General features: G+C 41.6%; 1 pseudogene; it reads right to left on the reverse strand.

Annotated features, from left to right (window-relative positions):
- Nucleotides 1-249: 249 nt before the first annotated feature.
- Nucleotides 250-8759, reverse strand: LOC118854926 (annotated as a pseudogene).
- Nucleotides 8760-11061: the final 2302 nt, after the last annotated feature.

The raw sequence follows: 11061 nt of genomic DNA on the forward strand, positions 1-11061 counted from the left end.
TTAAACACCAGTTATAGAAATGGATTCTTCAAATATGGAAGAAGTCTTAGCTGTAGCAATAGAAGAAAAAGTACAGAAACATACACAAACATACCCAAAACCAAAATTTAAATTTCCACCATAAATTATTATTAAAAAAAAACAAGTAGTCAGCCAAAGCTCTAATTGAATTCTAACAGCTTGTCCAAAGGTCCAATGTAGACTGTTTTATTTTGGATTATTCGAGAGATGCTGAAGCTTTGGGAGCCTTCACGCTCTACTTAGCTGAGAAGCTGGATCAGGGGATATAAAAGTCAGTGGTTACTGTCTTAGCAGGGCATTATTTCAGGTATTCTATTATGTTTCTGTGTTTTTCAACTACTTCTTCTAGACTAAAACTAGTCTGTAATCCAATCTCTGAGGTACCATTATTGGCATACATGTACATCTTCTCTTCTTCAATTATATCAGGTCTTGGATTGGCCTTATTAAATTTTCTTGCTTTCACTGTGTAAATGACTAGCTATATCAGGGAACAAATCACTCAAAAGCCAGTACTGCCAAGATATAGTCGAGATAGAGGGGATGATCACCAGGGAAGGAGTGCTGGGTACTAAGACAAGGAGCAGTGCTGCATTTCCGGTAGGGTGTTTCATTAAACAGTCTATTAAGATGTCCCATGGAAGATGGCGGCTGGAAAACAGGGACTTGCATGAGCTCCCCCCAGGTCCCTCCAAACACCTATAAAAATGGCTCTGAATAAATCCTAGAACTACAAAACCCACGAAATAGTAGAGGGAAGCAGGGCTGCAGCCCAGGACAGCCTGGCTGGTCTCTGGGTAAGGTCTGTCGTGCATGGAGTTGGGAGTGGAGTGGAGCAGAGCCCAGCATGGGCTGCACCCAGACCAACCAGACTGGGAGCCAGGTGGAACAGACCCTAGCACCCTGAACCGGTAAGCTGTGGCAGTTACCAGACCCCTCAACCCACAAACATGAAAGACAACAGAGAAAGTTAGCGGGAAAAACTGCAGGGGACAGAGTGAAAGAAGTTTGGCTACCACCCCGGGGGCAGCAGAGAAAGTGCAGCTACAGAACTACAGCTGCAGTTGCTTCCAGCCCCAGGCCCACTTGGTGGGAGGAATTAAGTGGCAGATCTGAGCAGGAGTGCAGAGCCAGCTTAGATCTGAGTCAGGGTCCAGTTTGGCGGTTCTTGGGGGAGGAGGAGCACTGGTGTGGCAGAGCTTGCTGTGTAGAAATAGCTCTGAAAACAATAGCACAGCCCCTCAAGCTTGGGACAAAGTACTCTATACTCTACAAGCAGTCATATCCTGACAAAAAAGCTCAAGGGTCAAGTAGTTGTCTGGGAACATGAACAGGCAGTGAAGAAGGACTCAGACTCTGACTCAGACTTTGGAATCTTTCTTTGGTGACAAAGATGACCAAAACATACAGCCAGAAGAAGTCAACAAAATCAAAGAGCCTACATCAAAAGTCTCCAAGAAAAACATGAACTGGTCTCAGAGGCCATGGAAGAGCTCAAAAAGGATTTGGAAAAGCAAGTTAGAGAAGTAGAGGAAAAATTGGGAAGAGAAATGAGAGTGACGCGAGAAAACCATGAAAAACAAGTTCATGACTGGGGAAAGGAGACCCCAAGAAATACTGAAAAAAATAACACCTTAAAAAATAGACTAACTCAAATGGCAAAAGAGCTCCAAAAAGCCAATGAGGAGAAGAATGCCTTGAAAGGCACAATTAGCCAAATGGAAAAGGAGGTCCAAAAAGACCACTGAAGAAAATACTACCTTAAAAATTAGATTGCAGCAAGTGGAAGCAAGTGACTTTATGAGAAATCAAGATACTATAAAACAGACCCAAAGGAATGAAAAAATGGAAGACAATGTGAAATATCTCATTGGAAAAACCACTGACCTGGAAAATAGATCCAGAAGAGATAATTTAAAAGTTATTGGACTACCTGAAAGTCATGATCAAAAAAAGAGCCTAGATATCATCTTTCAAGAAATTATCAAGGAGAACTGACCTGATATTCTAGAGCCAGAGGGTAAAATAGAAATGGAAAGAATCCACTGATTGCCTCCTGAAAAAGATCCCAAAAAGAAAACTCCTAGGAATATTGTCGCCAAATTCCAGAGCTCCCAGATCAAGGAGAAAATACTGCAAGCAGCCAGAAAGAAACAATTTGAGTGTTGTGGAAACATAATCAGGATAATACAAGATCTAGCAGCTTCTACATTAAGGGATCAAAGGGCTTGGAATATGATATTCTGGAGGTCAATGGAGCTAGGATTAAAACCAAGAATCACCTACCCAGCAAAACTGAGGAAAATATGGATTTTCAATAAAATAGAGGACTTTCAAGCTTTCTCAGTGAAAAGACCAGAGCTGAATAGAAAATTTCACTTTCAAACAGAAGAATCAAGAGAAGCATGAAAAGGTAAACAAGAAAGGGAAATCATAAGGGACTTACTAAAGTTGAACTGTTTTGTTTACATTCCTATATGGAAAGATGATGTGTATAATTCATGAGACCTCAGTATTAGGGTAGCTGAAGGGAATATACATATATAGAGAGACAGAGGACACAGGATGAGTTGAATATGAAGGGATGATATCTGACAATAAAATCAAATGAAGGGATGAGAGAGGAATATATTGAGAGAGGGAGAAAGGGAGAAATAGAATGAGGTAAATTATCTTGCATAAAAGTGGCAAGAAAAAGCAGTTCATTGGAAGGGAAGAGGGGGTAGGTGAAGGGGAATGAGTGAATCTTGCTCTCATAAGATTTGACCTGAGGAGGGAATAACATACACCCTCAGTTGGGTATCTTACCCCACAGGAAAGAAGGAGGAAGGAGATTAAATAGGGGGGACGATAGAAGGGAGGGAAGATAGGGGGAGGAGGTAATCAAAAGCAAATACTTTTGAAAAAGGACAGGGTCAAGGAAGAAAATTGAACAAAGGAGGTTAGGATAGGAAGGAGCAAAATATAGTTAGTCTTTCACAACATGAGTGTTGTGGAAGGGTTTTACATAATGATACGCATGTGGCCTATGTTGAATTGCTCACCTTCTTAGGGAGGATGGGTGGGGAGGAAAGAGGGGAGAGAATTTGGAATTCAAAGTTTTAAAAAACAGATGTTCAAAAAAAAAAGTTTTGGCATGCAACTAGGAAATACGATATACAGGCAATGGGCATAGAAATCTATCTTGCCCTACAAGAAAGTTAGGGAAAAGGGGATGGTGGGGGAAGTGGGGTGACAGAATGGAGGGCTGACTGGGGAATGGGGCAACCAGAATATATGCCATCTTGGAATCGGGGGGAGGGTAGAAATGGGGAGAAAATTTGTAATTGAAACTCTTGTGAAAATCAATGCTGAAAACTAAAAATACTAAATAAATAAATAAAAAGATGTCCTGTGGATCTGTAGATCATGACATAGCCGCAGTTTCTCACTTGGCTATGGTGTTACTGGATGTAGTGTTCAAAAAGCACAGGGAGGACCCATAAAAATCACTTTTCCTAGGATGACCACCATCTGAATTGTAAATGGGTTGATGTCATTTCCTGGGCATTTGTCCTCATTTGGATTAAGATAAGAACAAAGCAAACCTGTTAAAAATGCTAAAACAACAAATACGAGGGGGTATTAACCAGATGAGATCTGCTATGATGAAAAGCATGGAATCTAGGTCTGAAATGAATGTGCAATGAATGCTGTGGCAGAAGCTGAGAGTCTAGATGGAGGTCATCTTCTATACTTTTAATGAACCATCCTCCGGTATGGTCCTACCATCTCTGTCTGACATCTGAATCCCCTGCTACTGGGGTGAGATGTCTCTACTTGCATGTCTCTGCAGCTGCTTACTTTAATTCTTCATGTAAAGACCTAATGACCTTTTTTCATTTCTCAGCCTTTCTGGCCCCTCTGCAGCCTTATTACTCTCACTCCCGAAATCATCACTCTTTTCTAAGTTTTTGTCTCATTATTCTCTCCTGGTTTTCACTCTACTTGTCTGACTGCTCATTTTCTGTTTCTTTAGTTGGTTTATCATCCATATCATACAACATCATGGCTCTGTCCTGAGTTCTTCTTTCTCTCTGTCTATGTCTCTCCTCATTAGCTTAATTATCATCTCTATACAGATGACTCACAGATCTGTACATCTAGCCATAGTCTCTCTCTTGAACTCCAGTTCCCACATCTTCAGCTCCTCATTGGATGGTTCTAAATGGATGTCCTAAAGGAATCTCAAACTCAGCAAGTCCAAAACGGAACTCATTGTCTTTCCCTAAATTTTTTTTCCCCATCCCGCTACCAAACCTCACCATTTCTGTTCAGAGTACCACCATTTTTCTAGTCTATAACTTTGATATTATTCTCAATTCCTCATTCCTCTTTAGAAGCAGTTAGAGAATACCTGGATAGAGTGCTGGGCCTAGATTCAGGAAGACCTGGGTTCAAATCTAGTCTCAGATATAGCCTGATGTCAGATATATACATACATATGGGGAGAGAGAGAGAGAGAAAGAGAGAGAGAGAGAGAGACAGAGAGAGACAGAGAGACAGAGACAGAGACAGAGACAGACAGAGAGAGAGGGAGAGAGAGAGACAGAGAGAGAGACAGAGACAGAGACAGAGACACAGAGAGAGAAAACACACTCTGTGACCTTGGAAGAGTTCTGTCTCTTCTTCGTCTGTCTGTCTCTTCTTCAACTATATATTGGGGATAATAGTAGTGCCTACTTCCCAAGGTTGTTGTCAGAATCAGATGAGATAATATTTGGAAAGAACTTAGCACAATAGCACAGTGTCTAGCACATAGTAGGAATTTAACAATGCTTGTTCCTGCCCCCCCCTTTCCCTAAGTCAGCAGCCAAACTTTGCCATTTCTCCTTGCAACATCTCTTAACATTCTTCTTCTCATCATTCACACAGCCAGAACCTTAATTCAGGTACACAGAATCCTTTCTTCCCTGAACTACTGCAATTGCCTCCTGATATGCCTCCTTACCTCAAGTCCATCCCTGTTATAATCCCTCCTTTGCACAGTTCCCAAAGTGATTTTTATTAAGCACAGACCTGAGCACACCACTCCCCTACAGAAAAAAACAAAACAAAACTCCACTGTAGCCTTACTGTCTATAGGATCAAAAGAAACTCCTCTGTATGGATTTTTAAAAACCTTAAAAATAGGGTACCAAGATGTCTTTCCATTTTCATTATACATTATTCCCTGAACTCTCTGGTCCAGCCCAACTCTCCTTCTTTCTATTCTTCACACATGGCATTTCATCTCCCATCTTTGCACTGGTTGGCCCCATGCATCCCTTCCTCACTTTTCCCTTCACAGCCAAACCCAAGCATAATTTCTGTTCCTCCTGTTTTGCTTTCCAATCTTAACCAACCTGTATTTCTTTTGTATTTCTTTTAGTATATCTGGGTTAGTATATCTTGGGTTAGAATATATCTCATGGAGCTGAATTGAGCTCCTCTGACTACTTACTTCTGGTGACATGTATGGTGAGATACATTTGACTCAGTCCTGAAGGACTTATTATTTAGGATGTTTAAAAAAATACTTAGTATTTATATGGTTATATCGCATTTAAGGCAGGGCAGGAGAAGAAAAAGACTGAGGAATAGTATAACTGAGCTGGATAGTTATTCAAAAGTATAGACAAGAGTTGTACAGAAAGGGAGATTTCTGAATCACTCTGATTAGAGGAATGGAACCTGTGACTTTGTTAGCCCTAGAACAAGGGAAAAGCCATTTGGTTGGGGATTCTACTTTCCAAGGACCTGTGAGTGCTCCAAGGTGGTGTTTGTATGTGGGTTCCTTTTCCAAACATGGGAAAGCTAGAGGAGACAGAGGCAGGAAGTTAGAGTCAGAGTCTAGGCCTCCAGGGTCCAGACTGAGCTCACGTGCAGTACCAGCTCAATAGCTACATCTGAGAACGATGGGTCATAAGTCACCCCCAGAAGATAGGCCTCACAAGGAACCCATCCTCATGTCTGTGTCAGTCCTAGTATCTAAAACCTTGTTCCTTAAGCATTCAATTTGGTGTCTGAGGTCCCAGTTGTGGCAGTATTAGGCATCTACCTGAAGGTCTGCTCTTCCCACCTTCATTTGTGACATCTAAAGTCAAGGTCAGTGTGAAACTAAGGAGATAATAGTCTCAAGAGCTTCAGGCTTATTGTGTAAGATCCGGTTTGGGTGATACTAATCTTTACCTTGCCTTGTTAGTAGTATCAGAGAATGAACTTTAACACAGGTGTTCTGAATTCAAGACCATTGTTTTTTTCACACCACCACCTGGTTCTTCAAAGTTGTTTGACTCATACCAGTCACTGGGGCTGAAAATGAAAAACAAAATGTACATCTTATGGGGACATTGAGATGCAAAACCAAAAGGGAATGCATTTTCGTTTGAAAGATTATAGTGATTAGTCTTGGACTAGCCAATGAGGGAAAAGATCCATTGATATGCACTGATCCTGAAAGCTGCACTCCTTCAGCCCGCATGAGAGGAATATGCAATAAGGGCTCCATCAGCATTTTGCCTTTCTCATCTCAATTTGCCTGAGGGATGTGGGATCAGGTCTCCACCCAGCAAAAGACATTTGTTCTGATGTTGGAGTTAATGTAGGACACGAGTTCTTTGTTCTTTTCAGAAGACAGAACTATAATAATGTATAACTATAAATGCTAATATTCTCATACAGTCCTAGAATGCCAGAACTAGAAACGACCTTAGAGTGAATCTAGTTCATTTGTCAAGTGACTGAGGCCTAGCCAAGTGAAATTACTTGTCCAAGAATACAAAGCTAGTTTGTAACAAGAACTCAAAAACAGTCTTCTAACTCCACATCTACTCCTCTTTCTCAAATGCCATGCTACAGGGCCAAACTCTGCAAGGTATCCCTTGACCATCCTAACTGTGAGAGTCAAACTGCAGTTAATGGCCGAAAGTGGCCCGGGGGACTGCCCTTCACTAGATATTTCACTGTATGCATTTATTTAATATTCTTTCTGAGCATAGATTTGTGTTAAGGGTTATCAAGGATACAGACAAAGTCACTGCCTTCAAGAAGCATACAGTCCCACTGGTCAGCCAACACACATATACATAAATAAACTAAAAAAACAATATAAGAGATGCCACAAATTAGCAAATGATTACCAAATGAGCTGTGTAAAAAGGGAAAGAAAGCATCATTAAAGGCTTCTTTCCATTTCACTAATATCCCTATTGGTTCATTTGTCATCTTTATGCAGAGGGCCCTGAAATCTATATATCCAGCCCTAGCATCTCTCCTGAATACCAGTCATGCATTGCCAATGACCCATTAGATATCTCAACCTGGATGTTTTGTTACTGCCTCAAATTTTTCACATCCCAAATGGAAATCCTCTTTCCCCTAAGCCTGTTCCTTTTTCAAACTTATTTCTTTTGAAGGAGCCACCAAGTTTCCCAGCCATCCAGATTTGTAAACTTAAAACATCCTGGAGTCTCCCCTTTCTTTCATTCCCTAGGGCCAATCAGTTCACAAGTCTTGCCCCTTCTGTCTCTAAAACACTCCTTATGTCCATTCATTTCTCTCATTTCATATAGTCACCTTCCTTGTTCAGGCATTCAACATCTCTCTTATAGATTCCTAATTGGTATGCCTGTTTCTAGGCTCAGTCTACGTGCCTCTCCTCCCTTCTCCTCCTCTCCCTGTTGGACCTCATTGCCTCTCAAATATTGCCCTTTAGAGCTAAGTGGAATAAGCCCTGATACTTCTTCTGCATGACTGAAAACTCTTTCAAATATTTAAAGACAGTTCTCCTAGCTTCCAGAATCTTCCCTTGCCCAAGCTAAAAGCCCACACTCCTTTAATTAATCCTCACATGGCATGGTCTCAAAGTCTTTCACCATCCTGGCCACCCTGCTCTGTACACCTCCCGGCTAGGCAGCATGCTTCTGAAAATGTGGCACCCGAAACTGAATACCATAACTCATTTTTCATCTGACCATAGCAGAGTAAAATGGGCCTCTATCACTCTTCTTATTTTCGAATAGTAGTACTTTTAAAATTCAACCTAAAATCATGCTAGTTATTGTTGTAGCTTTTTATTGCCATGTTGTGTTGTTGGCCCCAGTACACAAAAACTCCTCCAATTTTTTTCAGATGACCTACCTAGCCACATTTTCTCCATCTTGTGCTTTTGTACACAAATATAAGGCTTTACATAAATTTGCCCCAATGAAGCTTGTCGAGATTATTCTGGATCCTGACTCCATCATCCAACATATGATTTATCCCTCCCATCTTTGTGTTTTCTGAAAATATGCCAATCATGCCACCTATGCATTTATCCAAGCTATTGATAAAAAATATTAAACAGCATAAGGCCAATAACAAATCCCTGGGCACTCTACTAAAGACCTCTAGCCAAGTTGACGTCAAGCTATCAATGACTATTTTTTAGTCTGGTAATTTGACTTTTTCTGAATCTACTGTATGATTGTATAGCCCATATCTGGGCTGGACATCTTACGCACAAGGATACTACATCGGCCTTCATCACATCATCTATTTTACAGTCAAATAGAACTAAGGACTAGCTCCAGAGTCCCCTACTCATATGGAAGATAAGCAGTAGCTCCAGGGTCTCTTTCAGAAAGAGGAGGAGGGAAGTGAGAATCAGAAATCTAAACAGACCTATCTGAAAACCAAAGGTCCAACGGCCCATTCTCTAGCCCACCATACTACATCTGGTCCGCCTAGAAGCTTGGCCCCAGGCTGTTGCAACAATCCAGCTAGCGGCTGCTGTGAGGGGTGTAAAACCAACAACAACCAGCTCACAGAAGGCTGCAAGCACAAGTTCTTTTCATCTGCTTTACTAAGGAAAGCAATGTTAAGGGGTTAACAAGCTTACTTTAATCCAACATACAAATATCATTCACTTAGTTCAGGGGAAAAAGCCAGGACCCTGAACTTTAGAGCAAACAAACAAATTACAAACATCAACAGTCAGATCTTGTCTGATTCGGATCCCAATGCATAGTTACTGAGTTTAACAAAGTCCACACATGGGGTTTACAAGCTGGAGGGCTCTTAGTTACAGCTGCCTGGGAGTCTCCACATCAGCGAGCCACCAAGAGTGAGAGCCCTAAGCAAATAGCTCTGTTTTCTCTTTTTATATAGTTTCAGACGTCATCAAACATCATCTGAGTGACCAGAACTTAGGCTCCTTCGATTGGTTCTGGTGTTAGCCCCTCCCTTCATTGGCCCCACTTGGAGCCCCACCATAGTTACCGATTTATACCCACATAGGCTTAGCACCTAATAGGGGTTTGGGCCTGGGGTTTAGCACTTAGTAAGACTCAATCAAAGACACTAAATTAATCAAAGGAAACAAAGGCCAAACTCTTCAAGGATCCCCAATACACAGGCTCAGTGAATTTAGGCAGGAAGATGGGGACAAAGCTTTACTGGCTGAATGAGGGTAATGGGTCTATGAGGCCCCAAGCCTCAACAACATAGGTCACTGTTTCCAGAGTTAATACCAACTCTTTTGAATGGGAACAGCAAACTTTATGCTCCTTTGATCTTAGGGAATCCTGGGACATAACAGAACTTAAACCATCAGAGCCTAGAAGCTCAACACCTTAATACTACAAATGACTCAGATGCTCAATCCCCTCAGGCTACAAATGAGGGAAACTAAAGCCAAGACAGGGGATTTGCCCAGGGTTACACAAGCTAGTTAGTCAATACATATTTACTGAGCACTTATTTTGTATCAGAAACTGTGTTAATTACCCAGGTAAATAGGGGCAGAGCCAAGACCAGAATCCTGAATCCCACGTCCGAGGTTCTTTTACTACCAATTTACCTTAAATCAATTGGGGTATATGGGGTATTCTAGGAGGACTAGCATCCCTTTTTAGGGCTGCTCATCCACCTTTGGTGTCCAAGTGTCACCCAGTTCTCACCCGTGGCTCCAACAAGCTATATCATATGCAGTGGCCACAGGGACAAAACCATCTTAGCAGATGGGCTAAACCAGGTTGAGGGTAACTGACCCGCCTCAAACCCATAGGTGAGTCAGGAGAACATCTACCCCAAGTATGTGAAGACTTCCTCTTGTGGAATGGGTGGATGAGAACAATTTGTTCCAAAGGCCATGAAGACAACTGAAGCAGGTGTCGTGGAGAGCTTAGAGCTTGATCGGACATTGAAGATGCCAAGGCCATCCACTGCATCCCGGGCCATTGCCAATTGTCCTGGCTTCTGTCTTGCCACTGGACTTTGATGACTGTAGAATAGAGAGGGGGATGATGACTTTGTGCAGCTCTGCCTCACTTAAATACAGTTCACTCACAAGTCAAGACATCACCCCGTGATGTCATTGGTCCTCTTGGATGGACAACAAGCCTTAAATTGATTATGTTGAAGGGAAAATTGTTATATATTCTCACTTTTGGGTCTTATTTTTCTTTGGTTGTTGACTGAAACATATTTCTCCACTGACTTTGTTCTTTTTTATTCTTAATATATATACATATAAAGCTTTTTAAAAATAGTAAGTGATGTTTTGATCAGCTACTTGAAGTTGGCATCTTTTCTTAGCTAATAATGACATTTTCATGCCGTCTCCCACCCTCACCCTGCTCTGGCTTCCAGAAGACTAAGGTAATTCAGTAAAACAGCAGTAAGCCTTTTGATGGTGATCAAAAGCATCATTTCTGTGATTGTACCTTATCTTCTATTTTTTAACCATACTCTCCTCCACAGCAAGTTGGAGCAAATCCATTCCTTTAAAACTCAGGAGAAGACATCCCTAATTCAATACAATATTTTACCTCTAGACCTGCTCCCTGGCCATAACACTCTCAATGTTGCCATCACGTGGAAAGAAGGGGAACGACTCCAAGGTGGAAAGGAAATGGGACTTTGAATCATATAGCACTTCAGAGCTGGAAAGGGCCCAGAGATTTTCCCCACATTGTACACATATAAACATTTGAGGCCCAGAGAGGGGAGAACACTTATGGAGCATGCATGCTAGTG

This window comes from Trichosurus vulpecula, chromosome 6 (genome assembly GCF_011100635.1).
Source record: "Trichosurus vulpecula isolate mTriVul1 chromosome 6, mTriVul1.pri, whole genome shotgun sequence".
Taxonomy (NCBI): Eukaryota; Metazoa; Chordata; class Mammalia; order Diprotodontia; family Phalangeridae; genus Trichosurus; species Trichosurus vulpecula.